The sequence below is a fragment of the Dermochelys coriacea genome, chromosome 19, assembly GCF_009764565.3.
Source record: "Dermochelys coriacea isolate rDerCor1 chromosome 19, rDerCor1.pri.v4, whole genome shotgun sequence".
Taxonomy (NCBI): Eukaryota; Metazoa; Chordata; order Testudines; family Dermochelyidae; genus Dermochelys; species Dermochelys coriacea.
The window spans coordinates 2,875,692-2,900,554 of record NC_050086.2 but is presented as its reverse complement, the minus strand read 5'-3'; the positions used below and the strand labels follow the sequence as shown (position 1 = coordinate 2,900,554).

General features: G+C 43.3%; 1 protein-coding gene across 10 annotated transcripts in view; it reads left to right on the top strand.

The window, feature by feature from the left end:
• The first annotated feature begins 854 nt into the window (after positions 1-854).
• THRAP3 (thyroid hormone receptor associated protein 3) overlaps positions 855-24,863 on the top strand; it is an 81,438-nt gene continuing 57,429 nt past the window's right edge. For 6 of the 10 annotated variants that reach the window (XM_038377329.1, XM_038377321.1, XM_043505884.1 and 3 more), the window contains exons 1-2: positions 5,282-5,434; positions 15,382-15,465. The gene's annotated coding sequence lies outside the window, so the exon portion shown is untranslated. Of the gene's footprint in view, positions 938-5,225; positions 5,435-15,381; positions 15,466-22,378; positions 22,494-24,863 lie in introns of those variants that run through there. The other 4 variants (XM_043505886.1, XM_038377316.2, XM_038377325.2 and 1 more) reach the window with 4 other exon arrangements.

Genomic DNA, 24,863 nt, shown 5'->3' with positions numbered 1-24,863 from the left:
AGAGTTAAGTCACCAATCCAGCCCTGAGGCTGATGGATCATGGGCCTCCAGCAGGAGGAATTAAAACGATCCCATCTGCAGATGGAAAAACCCACAGGCCATGCTGGCAAGCCCTGCAACGCTCCAAGAAGCCTGCGAGTGCGGAAAACCCCAGATTTTCCTTCCACTTGTAAATAGCAGGGATCAGTCCGAGTGTCAGTCCCAGAGGGACCCTGCGGACTGATGGGAGGGGAACCGCCCACGCGTTGGCTCCAGGGGGCGGAGCAGCAGCTGGTGTAGTGCAGGGTTCACAGTCAAACCAGGGATCTTCCCTCTTCTCCCACAACTTGTCCTCTGCTTCTGCCTGCAAGTCCCCTGCATGTTCACTTGTCACTAGGAAGGGCCCAGCTGCACTAGCCACCCAGGGAAGGGGACAGGTGGTGCTTGCTTAGCTGGCTGTGATGCAGTTTTCTGGGTATTGCAATATCTTTCCAAAGCAAGCTGGGCAGCATAGCACCAAATCCACTGCAGCCAGTGCCAGACTTTCCATTGGCTGAGGACTGAGTCCTAAGTGTACATAGCTGGGTTTTTATTGGCTGAAGTCTAAGGCCTGAGACTCAACTGGGCAAAGAAATGAAACAGGTGTCAGCTCCCAGTAAAACGCCACTGAGAACAAGAGCCTGTCTGTAAAGAGAGTGCTGGGGCGGCTGAGCAAGCTCTGTGGTCCTCAGAGATTGCAGGCACCAACTGGATTCCAGCTGGAAATCAGCATCAGCTGAGCTGGGCCTTTGTTTGTTTTGTTATTTGCCATGGGACCATCACAGCTGCCCTTCACCACAAATAAAGGAAATAACAGTCAGCTCCTTCCCTGCTGGAAGCCCAGTACACACATGGAGGAATCCAACCTCATGCCCTTCCCCCTTGAAGAAGGCAAGTTATTCTTAGCCCCATTGGACAGGTAAGAAACTTGAGGCACAAAGAAAAGGAGTACTTGTGGCACCTTAGAGACTAACAAATTTATTAGAGCATAAGCTTTCGTGAGCTACAGCTCACTTCATCGGATGCATTTGGTGGAAAAAAAAAACTTTGAGGCACAAAGAGATTAAGAGTCTTGCCCAGGCCCAGATGGTGAGTCAATGGCAGAATCTCAAACCGAGCCCTATGCTCTGATCTCTAGCCCATAAAGACTCTGGGCAGGCCATCAAGGAAAGAGTCCTTGTGAATCAGGTGTGGGCTAGGAGTCGCTCGGTTGCGACAGCAGTGGGGCCCTGCTATGAACACACGCATCTTTCCAGCTACAAAGCTTATAGAGAAAGAAACAATCACTTAGGCTTCTGTTGCCCTGGAGTCATCATCCCAGAGCAGCTTTCTGACACAGACCATCTCTCATTAGCAGCAAGTATAGGAGGGGAGGCAACTCCCTATTGTTTTTCCCTGGCTGATATTTTGGGGTCCTGCAAATCATAAAAGCAGCTGTGGGTAATTTCAAAGGTCCGTGAAAAACATTCCAGACTCCTCTGGCTTGGGGCCTATAAGCAATGATGGCTGTTTGCTTCACTGCTTCCAAAACCAGGTGCTTTTCTGAAGGGAAAGCAGGGGTTCCACACCTGTTGTGCTGCTCTACCACCTTGCTGCCCCTGCCTTGCTGCCCCCAGAGCCAGACTTCCTGAAAGCCAGCAGGCCGATTCTTAAAACTGCAGCGTGCAACAAAGGAATCACTAGGAGTGGGCACCCGCATGGGGACCTTCCCAGCTTTGGGTGGACAGAGGTGGCTTGGAACAAGCCCAGACCCTCCAGTCGCTGCCCAAGGCTAAAAGCGAACTGTAAATACATACTTGGTCGGTTTCCAAAAGGTCAGGAGAAATGGCCTCATTTCCAGTTTCAAGCAGAGGCAGGAACCCGAATGCTGCAAAACCACGAGTCAGGAGATTCTCCGCCTGGCTTTGCAGAGCTAGACTTAAGAAGCCTGGGCAGCACTTTACAAACTCACCCTTGCAGCCCTGCTAAGGAGACGAGCTCCATTCTGTTCTCTCTCTGGTGAGGAAACTGAGGCAAAGAAGTGAACTGACCTGCCCAGACTCAAGCAGTGAGGAAGCAGGAACAGAACTTGAGAATCCACACTCAGGATCCTCTGCTCTAACCCAACCTCTAAACCTCTTGGTTCCTAGCCAGATTCCAATGCCTTGAATTTGCCACTCTCTAGGCCAGTTTGCACATTCCCAGTGCTTGCTGTGAAAGTTGCACTACATGTGCCAGCCTCAACACATGAATTTTTAGGCCATAACTCGTGGGTTTCTTGTTCTGTCCTATTCTAGTGCAGCGATGGCTGCAGAAAGGGGGGAGGAGAACTCGAAACAAGGAAGCAGCATCTGGGCAAAGGCAGCCACAGCAACTCAGTGCAGGCCTATTCTGAAACTGCCGGCTCATCAGGCTTTGGCAAAAGGCTGCCTGTGTTTTCTGCAGCTGATTCATGTGAACTAGTTGTTTCCCTTTTAAGCTCTGTGGCGTCCTTTCCAGATTGACACAGCTTCCTCCCCGCTTCAGGGAGGGTGCCTGCCGGAGAGGCCGGATTGTGTCTCATGTCCTGATATTTCCTATCACATGGAGAATAAATTTAACCCAGTACTGGCCAGAAGCAGAATATAGGCTTTGTGATCTCTCTCTAATGCCCATGATTCCATAGCTCCCCATGTCCTGAAGAAGGGTCTATGCCTCTTGCTGAGCCTCCAGATCCATTCATAGTGGGTGGATGACCTATTCTCCAGTAATGAATCTTCTCAAGTCCTGGGGGTCAGTCCCTCCCGGTCACATGTAGGTTTCAGAAACCCTGACGTAGAACGGGTGTGACGGTGCCCCCCATAAGGCTTTATGGAAATATGCTAATGAATATATATGACATAACTGGAATATGTTCGATGCTACATATACTATGGAACATATCTCTGTAAAGGTTATGATCTACTGAATCTATCAGTCTTATTTGTATGCATGTATCACTTTTGTATTCGAAGCCATGAATATTGGCCGTGTACTGGCTTGATTTCTAAATAACCTTAATGGAGCATTTGGTCAGTTCCTGGAGGAAAGGACTTCACAAAGTTAAGTGCCCAGTCGAGAAGCACTTAAGGAACAGTGCATCTTGGAATGCTCCAGTCCACATAAGAAGTCTTCCTGGAGATGTTCAAGATGCCATGTGGGCGATGGCTTCTGCCTGTAAAAACTATGAGTCTTGCATGGACCTGTGACTTGCCCAGGTGACTCCAGAACTCCACCTTGGAGCTGGACTTTGCATAGGCGAGAGGAGGGGATCTCCACCCACAAGAGAGTCTATTTAAGACCCCTCCATTTTGTCTTCAGCTGGCAAGGGAGAGAGAGAGCCTCTCCACCCCCAAGAAATAAACTGGAACAAAGGACAATAACCACAGGGGGTATGAGTGATTGTTGGACCGGGACTAGAAGGAGATTAGTCTGCAAAGGGAAACTTACTGGAGCTGGTGATGTTTTGTCTGTATTCAGATTTATTAGACATAGACTTGCAGGTTTTATTTTATTTTGCTTGGTGTCATGGAGTCCCTGGGCAATGCTCTGGAACTGCTCCCCACGAAGCCAGTCAGGACTCGGGGAAGTCTCCTTTCTGTGAGCAGACTGTCTTCAGGACACACAGCTCACACAACTTCCACCTTCCTGGGTCTGACCTCGGAGCATTCAGCATCCTCTGCCCCTCCGTGCGCTTTCCACAGCGAGACCGCCGAGGCTGGGTCCTGCGGAAGCCAGAGGGTCCTGCACCCCAACTTCGCAGTCAGACGTGACTCTCAGCCAGCCAATAAAACAGAAGGTTTATTAGATGACAGGAACATGGTCTAAACCAGAGCTTGTAGGTGCAGAGAACAGGACCCCTCAGCTGGGTCCATTTTGGGGGGCAGTGAGCCAGACAACCACGTCTGCACTTCACTCCATGTCCCCAGCCAGCCCCAAACTGACTCCCCCTCCAGCCCCTCCTCCTCTGGGCTTTGTCCCTTTCCCAGGCCAGGAGGGCACCTGATTCCATTGTTCTTCAACCCTTTAGCTCTCACCTTGCAGGGGGGAAGGGCCAGGCACTCTGTCTCCTGGCAACTGATGATCACCATTTATGTACCCTGGCCCTTTGCTCTGGAACAATTGCACTCCCTTATCTGGTTTCAGAGTAGCAGCCGTGTTAGTCTGTATTCGCAAAAAGAAAAGGAGTACTTGTGGCACCTTAGAGACTAACAAATTTATTTGAGCATAAGCTTTCGTGAGCTACAGCTCACTTCATCGGATGCATTTATTCCACCACTTAGAGACTTAAGAAATGCATAGGGGAAACTGAGGCACCCCTACAGTATTCAGAGGAAACATTAAGAACAGTCCCGCTTCGTCACACTTGGTAATTCACTTTGTTCGGTCTGTTACTACTTGCAACCACTTAAATCCTACTTTCTGTATTTAATAAAATTACTTTTTACTTATTAATTAACCCAGAGTATGTATTAATACTTGGGGGGTGGGGAGGAAACAGCTGCGTATATCTCTCTATCAGTGTTATAGAGGACGAACAATTTATGAGTTTACCCTGTATAAGCTTTATACCAGGTAAAACGGATTTATTCAGGATTTGGGCCCCATTGGGAGTTGGGCATTTGAGTGTCAAGGACGGGAACGCTTCCGTAAGCTGCTTTCAGTTAAGCCTACAGCTGTTCGGGGACGTGGTTCAGACCTGGGTTTGGGTTTGCAGCAGGCTCGTGGGTCTGGCTCAAACCAGGCAGGGTGCTGGAGTCCTAAGCTGGCAGGGCCGGAAAGCGGGGGCAGAAGTAGCCTTGGCATATCAGGGGGCGGCTCCGAGGGGGTTTCTGTGACCCAGCCCATCACACGGGGCTGGAGTCTTTGTGGGAAGGGGAGACGGGACAGTCCTGGCTGCGAGGCAAGGAGCGGCTCTTCTGTCGGAAAGGATTTGAATGGCCACGGTTCCAAGCAGCACCCAACGATTTCTTTTTAAAATCTTCCTCGCGGCCCAATTCAGGATCCAGGTTAGTCGCAGGGGTTAGCCACCCTCACCCTCTTCCCTGGCCCCCACCCCAACCCCAGTGAGGGGGTTTAACCAACCAACCCACCCCCCCATTCTGGGCCCAAGCCCCCCCATGACCCCTCCCCCATGAGGCCCCATTCCCAGTGAGGGGACCTTTGACCCCTCCCGAAGCACCACCCCCTCCGTCCTACGTGCAGCGCGTGCTGCGGAGGAGGCCGGCTCCCGCGCGGGGCTTGCCGGGAATTGTAGTCCCCTCCGCCGCGGCGGCCAATGGGCGGAGGCCGCTCGGGGGACTGCGTCTCCCAGCAGCCCACGCGGCAGGCGGGAGCCGGGGCCCTGTGAGGCGGTGTCGTAGGAGGCGAGGCGGCGCGGTCGCAGCAGCAGCGGAGGCCGCGGGTTCACCCGGAGCCGGTGAGTGAACGGGCCGAGCGACGCCGCCCCTCCCCTCCCCGCGGGGTCAAGGCCGCGCGGGCCCGGCCCTGAGGGGAGCGTCCCGCCGACCCCGGCCTGGGCCGCCACGGGGCGGGGCCCCCTCCGCGGGGCCCCCCCGCCCCGGGCGGCTCCGTGCTGGGCCCAGCCGCGAGCCGCCCGCCTGGGGCCCGGCCTGCGCCACCGGCCGCAGCCTGGAGCTCGCGCTTGGGGCGGGCTCCGCCCCTCCCCCCCCGGAGGGGGGCAACGAGCCCGGGCTCCGTAGCGCGCTCCGCACGCGGCAGCGGGGGGGGGCGAGTAAGGCCCCGCGGCGGCCTCCGCGAGCGAGGCGGGCCGCAGCCGGCCCCGGGTTCTGGCCGCGGAGGCGCTGATGGGGCGGCTTCTTTCCCGCTCTTCTCCCCGCGCCCGCCGTGCAGCCCCTCACGCGCTGGCTGTGCGGTTTATGCCGCCCCCGAAGCCCCTCTTTTTTGTTGGCGTAGCTGCCTCTACGCTGGGGCCTGAATCCGCCGGCTTGAGGCGTGAGAAAAACCTCTTGCTTTGGCTGCCCCCCTGTGCGACTCGACCCATGGAGATGTCGCTACCTTCAGGCAGCTGCCCCGTTCTGCTCAGAAACAGGCAGCGAAAGGGGAGCCTGCAGCATGAGGGGCGGGGGGGGGAGTCTGAGTCCTTGTTGTTGAAAAAGAGGGCGAGCACCGTGCCCTGCTCCGTGTTCATAACTAGGCTGTAACACGCTTCGTGTGTTGCTACACGCTGGGCCCGGCCCGTGGCGATGGGGCATGCACGCTTCTAGAGCAGGGCTTCTCAGCCCATGGGTTGGGATCTGAAATTGGGTCACCAGGATCTTTCATAGTGTCCCGTGATGCGAGCTGCCTCTCTGGTCCCCCGGGGCTGCCTGGACAACGAGCCCAGTCTGAGTGGTGCTGCAACCCCAGATGTTGCAGTGCCTGGAGTTGCAGGCCAAGTCCAGCCAGCCCTTCAGAACCAGAATTGCCACTACAGGGGCGGGGTGGGGTGGGATGGGATCTGCAACCTGACACCTCTCATCCCCCCCCCCCCCCCGCCTGTTTACTGGCTTGTGATAGGCTATCAACATTTATAAATTGGTCCTGAGCTGAAAAAGGTAGAGAAACCACTTTTCTAGAAGATCTGTCTCCTTTGGAGGGATATAGGCAAAATCCCTGAAGATATTTAGTCAGTGCCAATATAATGTTGTTAAAATGTTAAATTATTTAACATGTATACTGCAGTATAGTCTGAAGGCCACAACCAGGTTAGGCCCCCTTGTGCTAGTCACTGTATGAACATCTGATAAAGGACTCCTGGTCACATGGATGTGAAATGCTGTGTATTCCACTTCCAGTCCCTTGAGAAGATGGGATTCTTCAGAATAATTTAGTAACCTATTGTTTAGAGAGACATGGTGTGCGAGGTAATATCTTTTATTGGATCAACTGCTGTTGATGAGAGACACAAAGTGGAAGCTTTTTCTCACCAACAGCAGTTGGTCCAATAAAAGATACTACCTCACCCACTTTGTCTCTCTAATATCCTGAGACTGACACAGCTACAACAACAACAATGCATATACCCTGTTCTTTCCTGATCTGATATGCAATAATAAATACTAAACTTAGTTGCTGAAGCAGAATGTAATTATGCCAAATATTTATCCTTTGACTTTTCCCTGTCATGTTTAGAAGTTAAGGATCTAGAAAACTGCAGAGAATGTGATGGTTGTAGTGGAATTTTACTCTAATGACACTATTTTGTTGTAAGTCTCATAATCATACTCATACCTTCTGTATAGGAGAACTAAAATGGACAAGACTTTTATCTAAGACCATCTAGGTCAATTTTTTGATAAACTGGAAGGGACATCATAGTGATACATTGCTCGCTTTGCCCAAAGACTAAATCTGCTCCGCTTCTAGACGTTGTTATTCAAGGTATGAAATGAGCTAGAACGCTAAGCTGGAGTTTCCAGCAGTGCAGTATGTTGTCACCAGGTTGTCTGGCTATCCAGCTTCTAAATCATTTGTTTCTGCTTTTAGAAATGGCAAAGTTTTACTTTGTAATGACTAAAGGGTTATTTTGGCAGATGTTTTTGATGTAACCTGTAAAAATATAAGACAAGCTGGACTCCAGCTTAACTGGGCTCACTCATGTAATTTAGACCTGGAACTTGATGCTCCCCAAAGCTGAGGCCAGTAACTTCACCCTTTATCTAAATATAATAAATGTAAATTTAAACTCATTCCTAACTGACAAGTGCCTAATATGGGCTTTGTCATCACTCTTGCCTTCTGCCAAGCCTCTTAGTGTTCCCTTAAGTTGAAGGTGATGTGACAACCACTCTGTGGGGCAAGCTCAAAAGGAGTGCTGCTCTGAATATGGCAGGTACTGAAGATTCATGCCACCTCAATAAATCTTTCTTATGGGGTATCTGTTTGCTTTAGACTTGTAAACCTGGGCCCAGATAACTGTTTATAAGCTCAGCAGAATGAGCTTTGCAACTGCTTTGTATAGCATCTTTTCTCACTAGACTTCTGCTGGAAGAGGAGACAGATATTCCAACATGAATCTTCTGATAACCTCCAGGAAAACTGTGTTTCTACTCGGAGAGAAACATTATGGGCAAACTCACTGAATAGAACAAGGAGCAAAGTACTTTGCGACATAATAGATTGAGACTACAACAGTTTGCCCGCTTCATAAAACTGACCAACTTGTGCCAGTGCTAAGACATGACAGTGATGGGTGCTGTATGCTAACTTAGATAATTAAAAGCAGGGAAAGAGTCCTCTGCCTGGCTTTGCAGCTGCTTCAGTCTTCGTGGAAGTGCCAAAACAGAGTGCTTGTTGGTGTGAATATAGAGTCACAACGGCAGATGCAATGCCTATGTTCTTCTTGTGTGCTTTTCCTCACGTTATTGTTTGGCAAAGGCAGTTACTTTTTTTCCCTCTTCCCTCTGGCACCAAAATCAGGAAGCTAATGTGCATCCTTATGGTAATAAGCATAATGTATGTATCTAGTAAGATAGTAGGTACATTATAGTCTTAAGGCATGCTGTGTATGTGTATAGCCATCTCGTTGTCCGATGCTGGTATCAGGAGAGAGCTGCTTCTGTTTGTCCTGTCGCTATGATTTCTGACCCTCTTTGCAGTCCAGGAAAAGGATGTACAGTATTTCTCAACAGTTGGCTTGTAAATCTTAGGCCTTCAGAATTTGCTGAAGGAATCTGATTCCTCTTTTTTATGACTATCGAAGTGCTTAGATATCACAATGAAAGGCACCTTAGCGATACCTGAGATAGAACAGGCAAGAACTAATCCACTGGGAGAAAGCAAAGCAGTGTGAGGAAAGGGCTGAGTAATGAGTGGCATTGTCACCTGCTCTGATAAAAGGTCAGTTGGAAAGGCATGTGAAGCAAGGTAGTTATTCTGGAGAGTCATGCAAAATACAAAGTACAGAATACTTCAAGGAGTTCTGATACCTTGCCATAGTTCAGCTTTTCTTGGAATCTGTTTTTCCTCCTGTTCCAGCAGCATATCTACAGTAGTACAAAAAGTAGTACTGGTCTCTCTTTTGCCAGCTACAGAAGACACTATGCTGAGAGCCAAGGGAAAAGAGCTGTCTCATAAAGTTTTGGAGAGTGCCATTATAGACACTGCTGGTTATGAGACTTATCTCAAAGCAGAGGGACCAGTGACCTTGGTCAGTTTTTGAAATATATTGATAGTTTTAACATCTTGAATCACTGTATTTAGTTATCCCTTAACAAATCTTTTCCGATCCTTTAAGATTAAGAATGTGTCATTAACTTATGAGGAGTAATTCTTCCGGCACTGAAGGGAGACTGTTTGACAGTTCTGGACTAATAGTTGTGGTTTTATAGAGCTCTGTCTTCATCCTGGGTTTCTCTCTGCAGAGAAGGCAAAGTGATTGTTCCACTGCAGTGCTGTACAGCCTGTAATAAACAGTGAAGATGCAGAAGGTCGTATCATATGCTAATGGAAAAACCCAAACTGGCGTGCCTGGGCAGCCAAAGTGATTTCCCAGTAGCCTTGGGTGTGCACCTTCCTTCTGGGAAGGAATAGCAGGCTTGAGGAATGGGTAATTGCTGTTCTGAAGGCAGAATGACAGCACAGAAACATTTTGCCAAGCTCTCTCTCCTCCTCTTCATAGCCCTGTGTTCTTATTCCCCGTCCAACTCTCTGTAAGGAGACCAAATCTGATCTTGTAAATATGAGCCCATATCACTCCCCGTCTAGTGCCTTTTTAAAATATTGGATGTCTAATGTGCTCCTGAGCTATCTGGTAATCAGTGGCTGGCTGTGCATTGGCAACCGTCAGGTACAAGTTCTAATTTATGTGTGGGGTGGATAAAAATCAATGATTTTTTTTTTTTAAATTTGATGTTTTATTTAAGTCGGGTTTTTTTGATAAAATGCTTTTTGAGGGGAAAAAAACCCTATCTAAAGATGGTTTTAATTAAGATACATTATACCTCAAAGATATCTCATCATGGAATAGGGATTATAAATTGTAATTGTATAGAATGAGACAATATATTCATGTAATGCTTAAGAAAAGGTTTGTAAATGAATTCCAATACTTCATGGATTAGGGTCCCAATTTTATGGGATTCCAGGGGCTTCTGTATAGATTATTTAGGTTAATCTTTCTATCTACCCAATGGGACTCAGTGCTCAGTCTAGAAGATGCCATCAGAGATGCTTAGTTTTGAAGTTCTCAAACTGTGGATTTGTTTCTCTGGAGATAACATGCTTGTTAACAGCAAAAATGTTTTTAAATAAATAAATAAATAAATAAATAAAATAACACACCTCAACCCTATTGTCCCTCTGCAAATTTGTGTACACAATGTCCATCCCTTACCTCTCTCTAAAAGTACAAAGTTTCAAAAACTTCAGTGAATAGAAGATTGTTGGAGGTGGAATAGGTCTGGGCAAGGAGAAGAAGTCTGGAGATAAATGTGAGAAAAGGCAGGGACAGGCAGTAGAAGCAAAAGTGAAACAGTTTGAGCAGCATATTCCAGAAGTCTTAAGGTCTTTCTGAGTGTAACTAACCTTCATTGATTTGAGATCTACCATTCCATTCTCTCACTAGAAGGGAAAATCTATAATGGCAGCAGGTCATAAAAGAGACCAAGTTAGGGAATAAGAGCCATTCAAGAAATACATGTTTGCTGATGATTTTTTTAAAGAAAGTCACACCAGTGAACTGATGGAAGTCACGTAAGCACTTGGATTCAGCGACTGTTGAAGTGATAATCTCACTTTTAACAGCAGTAGGTTCTTCTGCTGGTGTAGAAAGAATATTTTCTTCCTTTGGACTAATTCATTCCAAATTGAGAAATCGTTTGGGACCTGAAAAAGCAGGAAAGCTTGTTTTTCTTTTCCAGATTATGAACAAACAGGAAAATGAAGGTGAAGAGGACTGAGTTAGCTGCAGAAGCCAATATTTAAGTTTCTCACTTTGATCTGGCTGACACAGTCGATTTAATGTTTGTGGTCTTCTTTTTAAATATTTAATTTAACTATTTTAGTTAAAAACAATTTAAACAAAAACAAACCTGATTTTAAAAAACTTGAATGTTTAACTAAATTCAAAAATTCATATGCTTGTTTTGTTAAAATAATGTTTGCTGTTGAAGAAAAAAATCCAGAATACATAACGTTGTTTTAGTTAAATAAAACCATTTAAATGTCCGTGTGGTGGTGATCTCCTCCTAATACAGTATGGCAAGTAAATCCTACAAATATTAATGATTAACCTGTTGAATTGCAGATAGTTCACCTCCCATGACTTCATAAATATCTGCTTCAATTACCTTTGGTAAATGAAATAACCAAACAATCATTCATTTTCTGATATAGCTGTAAAACTAATCTGAAAAGTTTTCAAAATAAATCACTTTAAAAATGTATAGTGTGTACCTGCTAAAAATGAAATCTTCATCTATCTCTGAATTGTGAAGAATATGTATTAAGATTATAACAACCAACAAGAATGCAGTTTTATGTAGAAATCCATGATTAAATGGAGTCTTCCTGACTAGTGATTTAAATCATGATTTAAATCAAATTGTGTGCTTGTGTGGCCAAACGTGGTGCTCTGTACTTTACTCAAGTGGTTATCTGCTTGTAGAAGTCCTTCTGTGATCATGCTGAGATATGCTTTGCAATTTCTGATCATTTTACCTTTTGAAATCACCCTCATCTCTAAATTACTTTACCTGCCCTGCATCTCTGCCCTGTCCTTGACTAGCCTCACATTGTGGCAACCTTCTCGGATAACAAGCATTGTGTAGAAGGGGGATTGGTTGAGTAGTGTGTGAGGCGCTGTCATCCCTTTTTTTTTTTTTTTTTTTTTTTTTTTTAAATAGGAGATCAGGGTTGGAAGGGACCTCAGGAGGTCATCTAGTCCAACCCTCTGCTCAAAGCAGGGCCAATCCCCAATTTTTGCCCCAGACCCCTAAATGGCCCCCTCAAGAATTGAACTCACAACCCTGGGTTTAGCAAGCCAATGCTCAAACCACTGAGCTATCCCTGCTTGAGCTGTATGCACTGTCAGTTTTGGGAGCTTAAGACTCAAATTTAAACATGCCAGATGGCAGCCTTGCCTATATGGTGAAGCAGGCCCCTTGATAATTTTTTTAATTTGAATTGCTTTAGTGGAGCTGTTCTGTGATATGGGTGTTTCTAAATGAAATATGCATGGCTTGTATTATAGTGCTTTAGTACCACTCAGTTTGGCGCCAAGGCCATTGAGGGTTATCAGCATAATCCAGCTTGGTTAATTCAAATAGTTTTGCAAATTCCATTTTAAAATCAAGCAATCAGCCTTTCAGGTTAAATTAGAACTGTGTTCCGAATGTTTATTACCAGTTAGGCGTTTTGAAATTTGGTAGCCAGATAAAGAAGTAGATGTCCTTTTATGTGGTCAGACTATCAAGGGTGTTTGTCGAAAACAAAATGTATTGAGTGAAATTTGCCACTGTCATAAAGCAGGTGCAACTCCACTAAAGTCAATGGAGATGCACCCGTTCACATCAAGAGATTTCATTTTATGTAGCGTTTAAAAAAAAAAAAAAAAGTATGCTGTTGGAGACCATGTAAGCATCTAGGTGGACAGATGAAGACTGAGGGTGTTTTTGGCCATGTGGGCATTCCTTGTCCACTCACACCACCAGCTGTGTAAAATAATAGTGGCCAGTTGCTCTATTTTCAGCTCTTTGGTTTTGTCTTTACAGAATGACGGTTTGGCTTGTCAGAACTTGATAATTATTTAAGCAGCCGCATATCCTTAACGATTTTCCATAGCTGGAAAAGCTAGGTTACTTTGAGCTGTATTTAATACCTGGGTGTGTTCAGATAGTAGTTGCCTGGCACAGAGAATGTGTGAGGTCATCTGACTCTTTTGTTTCAACATTAGTTATGATGGTGACAGGGAGGGTTGTTTGTGTGCGAGACAATATTTTTGCTTTTCATTTATATAGACTAGTGTAGGTCTGCTGGCATTGACAAATCTATCTGAAATAGATTTAATAGCATTAGGTTTCAAAAGGTACTGTGACTCTCTGGAAAATATTTGGAAGATAACTGTTTACAGTGTCTCATGAGTTAATTGTAGCTATTACAGCCATGGTGGCTCTCCTTGCAGTCAGTATGTGTGTGTCCTTCGAACATACTGCACACTTAGAGACATATATTGCTAGAGTCCTTCCTTCAGCAAAGATAGACTGACTGGTTTCACCACTCAACAGCCATGTGTGGGGTGGTTTAGAAGCTGGTCTGTATGTTTCGGTGGCAGATCCCTGAATGGGGATGAAAGCACATTTAAGTGCCTACAGGAGCTCATCTTGGCCTACTCTGTTCTCTTAGTGCCCTGAAGTGGTGTCTGGAGAGAAATATCTGCCATTTTGAAGGTTCCCTGGGTGACTACTTCAGTCTAACTCCCTGGGTCTCTTATGCTGGGAAATGTCTTTCTGCATTCTGTCTCTTGGTGAAGTGCATTATTGCATCTGAAAAAGAGGGGCAGGATAATGAAAGTGATGACTGCTATTAGCCGGGAGAAAGCTTTGAATTTCTGCTTCTCCACTTTGTAATATTGGAGCTGTGAACAGTGATGATAACATGGCATTACTTTTTCACTGGCATGAGACGCATGTTTGCATGGTTTCACTCCATGGTAACTGGAAGCTGCTGTTTTATAGAACACAGTGGCAATTCAGAGAACACTGAAGTAGTGGGTAGTGATGGGCAGAGTATGTTAATCTGTGAGGCAGCATTGGATTTTTATTCAGTAGTCTTTCACTGACCTTTTCTTTTCCGTAAAGAGGCACAGGGTCAGAAAAATTCAAGCTTCTTCAAATAGGAGAATATGCAGGCTGTGTAGCAAATAATTTATGGTGCACTGACCATTCTGAGCAGTGTCAGTAAAGCCATGTAGCTTTATCCTAGAATGATGCAGCATTGTGAAGGGATGACTGGCAGTTGCTGGGATTGTTCTCAGGAATACCTTCCTCTGATAACGAAGTTCCCTTCTGTCTTTTTCCCAGTGTAATGAGTCAAGTGTGTGTGTGGTTTTTCCCCTTAGTTTTGCATGTCAGCTAGTAGCATACATTTTGATTTCAGCTCTTTTATAGCTGTCTGCACGTATGCTAGGATCTTATTTTCAGTTATCCAGTGTGGATAATTTGCACATTCCATTATAAAGTTTCAATGTTGTATAGTCTCATGGCAGTATAAAGTGATATTAACTGGTACCTGGTCTGTAGGAAATTTGTAGATTATTTTCACTATAATAATCACCCTGCAGTTTTCATTACAACAGCCCTAATGTACACTCACAGCACATCCCTCCATACACAGTGCAGTATTTCTGTACAAGAAAGAGGGAAATATTTGTGTTCTTGCAGTCCCTGAAGGCCCCGACCAAGGTTGGGGGGGCCCCCTTGTGCAAGGCTGTACAAACAGAGAAAACAGAGCCATGAAGATAAGGCCTAAACGATAAGACAAACAAACAGAAACAGACAACAAACAACTTGTCAGGAGTTACAGTGCAGTTTCTCTCCACTTGTCACTCCATAAAAGCCTTTTTCACCCATCCTCCCTCAGTTCAGCTACTAATCAATCTCCTTCTCAGCACTTATTCAACCTCCTTCATCCCTGCCCACTCCATATATGGTACTTGGCCTTTCTCTGGTTGTAACTAATAAAATAAAATTAAAAAAAGCAAAAATTTCTCCTGACCATCAAAGGAGCCTCACTACTTCTGGGGAGGGGGGATGTACAGGGGACCCACCTGGTCTCTCCCTTCCCCCACATGTCAGCTGGCAGCTCTGGCTCCCAGCCACGTTGATCATTCATTTGTGATTTATGGTGGTAATGTGGCTGTAAGAAGATACTAGCTGTAAGGAGAGGGGAGCTGTAGTGTCCAGAGACAGCCAGCGTGTGTGTCAAGCTTGTTCTTATTTGTATTTCACTTCAGTTTCTGCTGTGAGAATGGCAACAAACTACTAAGCTTAGTGAATAGGTCCCCTGGGTTTCATACTGTAAACATGGAAGCATTGCTTTTTGCTCCTTGCTTCTGATGCCTAAATTCTGTCCCCAGGAGTGCTAGATCTTTTACTAAGAGGACCAATTTCGATGTGTAGGCAACAAATATAAAATACATCGGCAGCTAACTTAATTTATTATTTATTGTTTGTATGGTGTCATATTTTGTGATCACTTGCTGACTTAGGGCTTTATAACTAAACTACTTTGCTGATGCAATTGAATATTTGAAACTTTTTGGTACTTTGTGGGGAGGAGTGCAGGGGAGAATAACTAAACTCAATGGTCTACCTTTCTTATCCCAGTAAACCTACATGCTTGCTGATACATGATTTCTTTTTTTAGAAATTGGGGGAGAGTTTAACCATTTGCGACAAAGACCAGGTGTTTAAGAGCTAAGAACCAGAGTTAATAGGAGATTTACACAAGGTATGTAAATACATTCTTGTCTGGTCAATTTTCAAATGTAACTTGTTTGCAAAGAATATGTGCTCTTAAAAGGTGTGAGTAAGGGGTGTGGAACTGATACCAGAACCTCACTCAAGGCAAAACCAAGCAAGCCATTAATGTAAATAATCATTTTGAAGAGGTAGAACTTTGGAGAGTCCTGCATGGCCAATTTAGATGGTGTGAATATCTCACTGCCTGAAATGGGACAACTTGGGTATTTTAAATCATCACTACATGGAAGTTACAATTGTTCTTCTGTTAGAGGGAATAAAAATTAACTACAAACGCTATTCCTATCTTCTCTACTCGTTGAGGCTATCACACCCATAAGGAAATAATCTCTCGACAGCTGGGTTGGCAATTTCCAAGGAAAAGCTAGTTTAGGACAAGACACTGGTAAATACCAGATTAAACCTGCTTTAAACTGGGAAAAATAATTGCGTCAGTCCAGCAAGTTCAGCAGGCAGAAGGCAAATCTTTTCAAACTATGGTTATATTCATTCAGAACTGAGGAATAGGCTTGGCCTATCCACTGCATCATAGTTGGTCGTCTGCTACAGAATGCTGCATGGCCAAATGGATCTGGACTGGTATCTGCAACTCTGCGTGCTTCTGATTGCTTAATGCTTCAAGCCTACAACTCTGAATTATTGTTGTTTTCATATAATTGAAATTTCATATAATTTCATATAATTGTGGTTTTTGTCTTTTGTTTATATAATACTGAAAAATGAATCATAACATATAATTTCTTTGAGAAAATACCAAACCAAAATATGTGCAGACATTCCAAGGTTCAGTATTATACTTGCATATATTACGTAATATTTAGTATTACACTCCCTGCAGTTTTACTTTTTATTTGTACAACCCTAAATTAATCTATGTATCTACTGCCTTTATGTAATCACAATTTGAATATATAACTAAAGCTAAGCGTAATGTGATGTGTAATGTAATGAAACAGTTTTTTAAATAGAAAATGCCTTAAACTGGTGCTAACTAGATTTTCCTGGGGTGGAAGAAACCATGTTTTTCTTGATTAAAAACCACTTCTGGTAAATACCATGCCATCCTTGCTTGACAGCCTCTGCTGCATTGCTATTCAATGAGCCTCCTATCCCTCTTGCCTTATTGATTCTGAACTAAGTAAGCAAACTAACAAACAAAACTCTCAAAAATTGACATCTTAATTAAGAGTTGTTTTCTGAGTCAAAGTGATAGGTGTCCTGTAAATATCTAAAATGAGAGAGGGAGAGATATGTGCACATTTCTTGTAAAAAAACATATCTGATTTGTTTTCCTCCTTCTGCTAGTCCTACAGAGCTAGTACACTTTTTGGGGAGTGATCTGGAGTCTATCTTGGCTTATGCATCATCCATTGAATTATACTAAGTTCCAGTTGCAGATAATTTTTATCACTGGTGTCTGTGCATGAGCCAGAAAGAACTCATCTTGACTCTGAAACACTATAACCCTGGAACAGCACATGGAACTACACAATCTCATTTTTAAGCAGTCACTTTTGAGAATATAAGAGCACTTTGATGGATTGAAGCAGTGGGTTGAAAGAGTTGCAGCAATAAAGTTATCAGCAAATGTGTCCCTTCTTTCCCTTAGAGTAGGTTTTATAAAGAGTGCTGTAAAATAGCCCCGGGACAGTGTCTGGAGTGGGGTCAGTTTTCCTCTAGCTAAGGGGGGGTGGGAAATGAGGAGCTTAAAAATGTGATAAATGACCTATAACTTCTAGAACAGCACTGCTGCAATCTAACAAAATATGAGTATGGTATATTCTGTGGTGATGGGCCATACTCTTAAATATAAAAAGAAAAGGAGTACTTGTGGCACCTTAGAGACTAACCAATTTATTTGAGCATAAGCTTTCGTGAGCTACAGCTCACTTCATCGGATGCATTTGCATCCGATGAAGTGAGCTGTAGCTCACGAAAGCTTATGCTCAAATAAATTGGTTAGTCTCTAAGGTGCCACAAGTACTCCTTTTTTTTTTTTTTTTTTTTTGCAAATACAGACTAACATGGCTGCTACTCTGAAACCTGTCATTATCTTTTCATGATGTAGTCCTATGGTACATATTTAAGAGTTAATCAATACACGGTTCGGGGCAACTGCACCTCTGTTTTTTTCCCTCTGTGGTTCATCAAGGGCACCCACTTTAGCCTCCTGGCTCCTCAGACATCACCTCTTTTGAGTGGAGACCTGCGTGACTCTCCCTCCTGACCAGGGTTTTTCCAAGCTGCACAGTTCCCAGCCTATGTGCTATGAGATCCCCATCTAGCCAGACTGCCTAAATTGACCAACTTCTGTCCTTTGCTTTCTTTCCAAAGGCTCTAAACAACACAATTGCTAGCAGTTACAAGTTACCACACAGCCCTTTAAGGAAGCATGTTTATTTTTAAGGTGGCAACATTTCAGAGAAAACATATTAAAACCAATAAAAGAACCTACGCACGTGCTAAAAAGCTTACCAGAGGTCACCCCAGATCCAACCTTGGGCTCTGGTAGGTGTCAGTCCTTCAAAACCTGTAACTGGATTTTCCCTACAAATTCATAACCGTCTGATTCAGAACCAGAACAATTATGAATACTTCAGTCTTTCCTTTATACATCTTGGACCTTGGCCTCATGTGATCAGCAAACAATAACCCCTCAGGGCATAGCTTCAGATGGCTTGCTTTTTGCATAACCGAAGACGGGCAATTTGCATTAACATCTCCCCAGGCGTTCCCAAGGAAATCCAATTCACACATTGTCCCAAAAGTCAGATTTTCCTTGTTTGGTACATATTCCTTTGAACCCCCAGGTCTCTCTTCTGTCACATGTCCCCATCTTGAGAGGTTATATACAATTCCAGACCACAATAATAAATCATTCATTTAATACAAGTGACCCCAAAGATACTTTAAATTTATTTCAGAAAGGTCTCCCAAGGATATCACAGGGAATTGCCATATCTGTCACAATCTGAAACCATTTTGTCTTTCCACTTTTTCTGCTGGGGAGGATGGGAGTTAGTCAAGGTTCAAATAAGCAATCAAACCATTTGTTTTGGGAATAAACATCGGATTTAGTTTTGCAGCTTGTAAATAAAAGCTGGTTTCAGAGTAGCAGTCTTGTTAGTCTGTATCCACAAAAAGAAAAGGAGAACTTGTGGCACCTTAGAGACTAACATATTTATTTGAGCATAAGCTTTCGTGAGCTACATCTCACTTCATCGGATACATGGGTATCCGATGAAGTGAGCTGTAGCTCACGAAAGCTTATGCTCAAATAAATAAAAGCTGTTCAGGTTAATCTTTTAGTAGGCTAAATTTCTAAAGGATCTTAATTCTTCAATATTGGCTGTAATTTTTCATGTTATGCATCAGAAAAGACCCCAAAGGGACTGGGATTCAATTGTTTTTAGCATTACTCACTATTTCTTTGGAAACATGACTTCCAGAGTTTTGCATGTAAAGTTGTGCAGTTTTAATGAGGTAACTGAGAGTAGTATGTGGAGTCTGCTGGTTTCCAGACTACACTGAAATTAATGACCTGTGGGGGTTGGAACTTCATTGGCAGGCACGCAATTTATTTTCCTTTGGCTGCATAGAAAGTAGCACAATAACTTGAATTATGCATGAGAGTCTAGTCTTCCTTTCTTTGAACTGATTGGTGAATAGTTTTGTTATGCAAAACAAAGGGCATCTTTTTTGAGCATTTCCTGCTCTTGTGGGGTGTGAAAATCTAAACAGTAATGTATCTCCAACTGCTTCCACAAGGGTGCAAATCACTGTAACAGCTACTCAAGAGTTGGCTATACTTGCGAGTTACAGCACAATAAAGGAGCCCCGGGCACACTAGCTCACTGGCAAGGCACGTAGAGCGCTCTGACTCTGTGGCTACAGCGCTGTTGGTACTCCACCTCGGCTAGTGGAAGAACATTTGCTGCGCCCCCACTGGAGCACCGCGGCACCAGCGTAGACAAGGTGTTGCATTACTGCGCTCTGATCGGCCTCCGGAACCGTCCCATAATCCCCTTAAGTCAAGTGGCCACTCTTATTATTGTTTTTGAATCGCTGTAGGAATGTGGATATGCCCTTTGAAAGCTCTGTTTCTGAGAGCTGGCATGCTTATCTGCTCCAAGACAAAGCAACCATTAATGTGGAATGCTGTGGGGGGGGGTCTTCCGTTGTCTGAACTTACAAGACAGCATGCTGACATGCTCTCAGCCCCCCAAAAACCTACTCTCTCCCCCCCACACACATACACACAACATACTCCCTGTCACATTCCACCTCCCCCCCGCTTTTGAAAAGCATGTTGCAGTCACTTGCATGCTGGGATAGCTACCCATAATGCACTGTGCCCAATGCCACTGCAAGTGCTGCAAATGTGGCCACGCCAGCACGCTTGAAGCTGTCAGCGTGGACAGACTGCAGCGCTTTCTCTACTGCGCTCTACGAAGTCTGGTTTAACTCAAAGCACTCTACATCTGTAAGTGAAGCCGTGCCCTCAGCATTAGCAGGACATCACTATGAGGAAATTATTATTAGTTTTGAAATGAGAAATTTTGGTGGATGTTCTTATTGCTCATTTACTTCTGTTCCTTTGCGAGCATTTGGGGGGGAAAAAAGTCGTCTGCAAAATCAGTTTTTTCTCTGTATCGTGGAAACTTTTCCTTTGTTCATTTTTACTGTTGTAACAGAAAACCCAGGTCTCCAGCTTTCCATTATAAATATCCAAAAGTTCTGGACACCTGGTCAAGGTTTTCTGTTGGATGTATTCGTATGTTTGGGATCCAGATTATTTAATGACTTTAATGAAAGTCTAGGCTTCTTACTCTGTCTGATTTATAAATTCAGTTTAGTGGTGAAGTAACTAGCACCAGAGTTGGAGGCATTGATTAATTTATAGCTAGTGGAATTATTTGGAAATCTAATATTCCTGATTAGTTCATTTGTTCTGTTTGGAAAAGTGCTTTGATCTGGAGCCATAATGTCTTGTTATAGAGTACTTTAGTCATTGGTCAGTCACATGAATAGCTTGATTTATGCCAATAGTATTGGAGAATTTCAGCAATCCAGATTATAGAAAAGTATATCCGGGAATACTAGAAAAGCAAACACTGTCATCAGATAAATATCACCCAAGAAAGTGTTCTGCGGGTTTTTTTCCCTCCAGAAAGTAAAATGTCTTGCAGATTGTACTCCTTGATCCATCTTTCATTTTCTTGGAAACCTGGTTTCAAGTTGCATTCTGAATTTTAGTCTCCTGGCATGGATATTCAGCAGTGCAACCATGGAAAAGTAGGGTTTAAGTATAACCTCTCCACAGTATGAAGTGACAATCAAGCCTTTTGCTTCAGGAGAGACACTTGCATCAAACAGCCAATCTTTCCTTCTTATCAGAGATGGAGAAAACTGCAAAAAGTTTCTAGATTCCATGGCCAAAAGGGGCCATAGTAACTATAGTCTGAGCTCCTGTATAATTCAGGCTATTGAACTTCCCTAACATAAATTCCTTCAGCAGATATTTTAGAAAAGTATCCAATCTTGATTTAAAAATTGCCAGTGATGGAGAATCCACCATGACTCTTGGTACATTTTTCTAATGGGTAATTACCCTCTGTCATAAATATAAAGGGAAGGGTAAACACCTTTAAAATCCCTCCTGGCCAGAGGAAAAACCCTTTCACCTGTAAAGGGTTAAGAAGCTAGGATAACCTCGCTGGCACCTGACCAAAATGACCGATAAGGAGACAAGATACTTTCAAAAGCTGGGGGGAGGAAGAAACAAAGCCTCTCTCTCTGTCTGTGTGATGCTTTTGCTGGGGACAGAACAAGAATGGAGTCTTAGAACTTAGTAAGTAATCTAGCTAGATATGCATTAGATTCTGGTTTCTTTAAATGGCTGAGAAAATAAGGTGTGCTGAATGGAATGGATATTCCTGTTTTTGTGTCTTTTTGTAATTTAAGGTTTTGCCTAGAGGGATTCTCTATGTTTTGAATCTAATTACCCTGTAAGGTATTTGCCATCCTGATTTTAGAGGTGATTCTTTTTTACTTTTTCTTCTATTAAAATTCTTCTTTTAAGAAACTGAATGCTTTTTCATTGTTCTTAAGATCCAAGGGTTTGGATCTGTGGTCACCTATACAAATTGGTGAGGATTTTTATCAAACCTTCCCCAGAAAGGGGGGGGGTAACGTTTGGGAGGATTTTAAGGGGGGGAGAGACGTTTCCAAACGGACTCTTTCCTAATAATAATACTGGTTAGATGTTTGGTGGTGGCAGTGAAAGTCCAAGGGCAAAAGATAAAATAGTTTGTACCTTGGGGAAGTTTTAACCTAAGTTGGTAAAAGTAAGCTTAGGAGGTTTTCATGCAGGTCCCCACATCTGCACCCTAGAGTTCAGAGTGGGGAACGAACCTTGACATGGTGTTAGCGGTGGGATTTTAAAGGTGTTTACCCTTCCCTTTATGACACTCTCTGTCAAAAATTTACACTCTATTTGCAGTCTGAATTTCTCTAGCTTCAACTTCTAGCCATTGGATCCTGTTTTACCTTTCACTGCTAGATTGAAGACTCCATTATCAAATATTTGTTCCTCACATAGGTATTTATAGCCTGGAATCAAGTCACTCCTTAACCTTCTTTGTTAAGCTAAATAGATTGGGCTCCGTGAGTCTGTCACTATAAGGCATGTTTTTTAATCCTTTAATCTATTCTCATGGTTCTTCTCTGAACCCTCTCCAGTTTATCAACCCCATTCTTGAATTGTGGATACTGGAACTGGGCATAGTATTCCAGCAACAGTCACACTAGTGCAAAATACAGAGGTAAAATAATCTCTCTGCTGCTACTCAAGATCCCTCTGTTTATGCATTCAAGGGTCACATTAGCACTTTTGTCCACAGCATTGCACTGGGAGCTCATGTTCAGCAGATTATCCACCATGACCCCCAGATCTTTTTCAGTGTCATTGCTTCCCAGGATAGAATCTCCCATTGTGTAAGTATGGCCTTATGTTCTTTGTTCCTAGATATATAGGTTTACATTTAGCCATATTAAACAATATATTGTTTGCCTGAGCCCTGCTTGTCAGCAGGTCCTGATTGCATGCAGTTTTCCCCCCACATGTTAGTTGTGTAAGGATCCAGTCATCCTGTTCTCAGGTGTGATTTGGTGGTCTGTAGCAAATGCCAGCTAATACCCCATCTTGTGCTTTATCTATTAGGATATTGATCCATAAGCATTCATGATCATTTTCATACGTTTATTTTAGAATGGAAGAACTGCATCCTTTGAGTTGTTTCATCATCCACTTTATTATACATTAGGGATTCGCTCTCAATGAGATTTGTATGATATTCCACATGTTTGATTCCAGAACCTATCTGTGAAATGGCTATTTGGAGTTATGGGTGGAATTCCTTTGTAAACGTGAACTGTGGCTATCAAATAGAAACACACAGCTACAACTCCTGAAATTAGATTATAAACTATTAGTGGGGTCTGATGTATGTTTAGGAAGGGTAGTCTTGTTAAAACCCAGGACTGGGTGTGGGATACCTGAGTTCAGTTGCCAGATCAGTCATTGACTTGCTCTGTTACCTTAGGCAAGTTGATTGACCTCTTCAAACTTCAATATCCCCATTTTATATATGGGGATAACACATCACCACCTGACAATGTTGAGATGCTACAGTACTGGAAAATATTAAAAAACCTGTAAGCTTTATAAGGGGCTTATGTCAGAAATAATTATTTTCCAATGTGGAGGTAAACTATGTGAGGGCAGAAAAAGGGGATAATTTGCGTGGAAAGTAGAAAATGTAACTAGGTAACATGGAGGGAGCACTATTAACTTGAGAGTAAAAGCCAGTGAGTATTTTCCCTGGCTCTGCAATTGATTTCTGATGTATATTTAGAGCGCTTTTCTTAGGGGACTGACATTTTTCTGATGCATAAAATGGCATTGATGAAAACTGGTGGTGTAACTTATGGATCATACTTCTGAGTAATCTAAAGATTTTAATTTATATTCGTTAAAATATGTTGGATTTTCTTTTGTTATAAAGCATTCCTTTGTGAAACTCATCTTTTGTATTTGTTATGGCTTGGATGCAAATTTGTTTTAATTATTTTTTCACTCTCCATTGTTTGTCACACCCTTTTGAGAGTTTGCTGCTTGGCAAACATCATTTTCTTCCTATCCCCATGTTTTTAGTGGTCTATGTTTTTCCTTTATTTGGGTCAGCTTGGCGCTAGGAATAGTGTTTTTTTTGTTTGTTTGTTTGTTTTTGGTTTTTTTTTTTGGTTGCTGCAGCAGCGGGAGAAACACCATTATGTTTCTGTTCTGTTGGCTGTTCATATTACTCGTATGGTAACAAGTGGGGGAAAAAAGCATTTAAAATCTAGACATTTCCAACTGGTTTATGATAACTAGGACACATTTTTATAATGTTCCTTTTAAAAACACAGCCTTTTTTTTTTTTTTTTGAGCTATTGTTTAGGGTTTTGGTTTGTTTTTTGTTCTGTTTTCTTATGTAAATTTGATTTTGGAGAATCAGTCATCCCTCATTTGATGTTTATCACCAACATTCTGGGTATATTACAACCATGGATACAATTTTTTCACGGTAAAATTAAGCAAAAATCACAGAACAATCATGGGAGGGGAAGGACAAATCAGGGTATGGTCACAGCGGGGCTGAAGCCAAAGCCAGAGCTCCACTGTCCTGGGCTGACAGCCAGAAAAGTCATGGAGATCTGTTAAAGTCACAGAATCCATGACCTCCGTGACCAAATCGTATCCTTAATTACAACCAAGTGATTGAATAAATGGGATCATAATTTGCCCTTCCCAAGGAGGTCTCTGTATTTCTCACTTTTTGTCTACCCTTGATAATCTAGGCATGGCCCAATATCTAAACAAATACTTTGCCTCAGCCTTTAATAAGGCTAAAGAGGATCTTGGGGATAATGGTAGCATGACAAATGGGAATGAGGATATGGAGATAGATATTAGCATATCTGAGGTAGAAGCGAAACTGAAACAGCTTAATGGGACTAAATTGGGGGGCCCAGATAATCTTCATCCAAGAATATTAAAGGAATTGGCACCTGAAATTGCAAGCCCATTAGCAAGAATTTTTAATGAATCTGTAAACTCAGGAGTTGTACCAAATGATTGGAGAATTGGAAATATAGTTCCTATTTTTAAGAAAGGGAAAAAAAAGTGATCCGAGTAACTACAGGCCAGTTAGTTTGACATCGGTAGTATGCAAGGTCCTGGAAAAAATTTTGAAGGAGAAATTAGTTAAGGACATTGAAGTCAATGGTAAATGGGACAAAATACAACGTGATTTTACAAAAGGT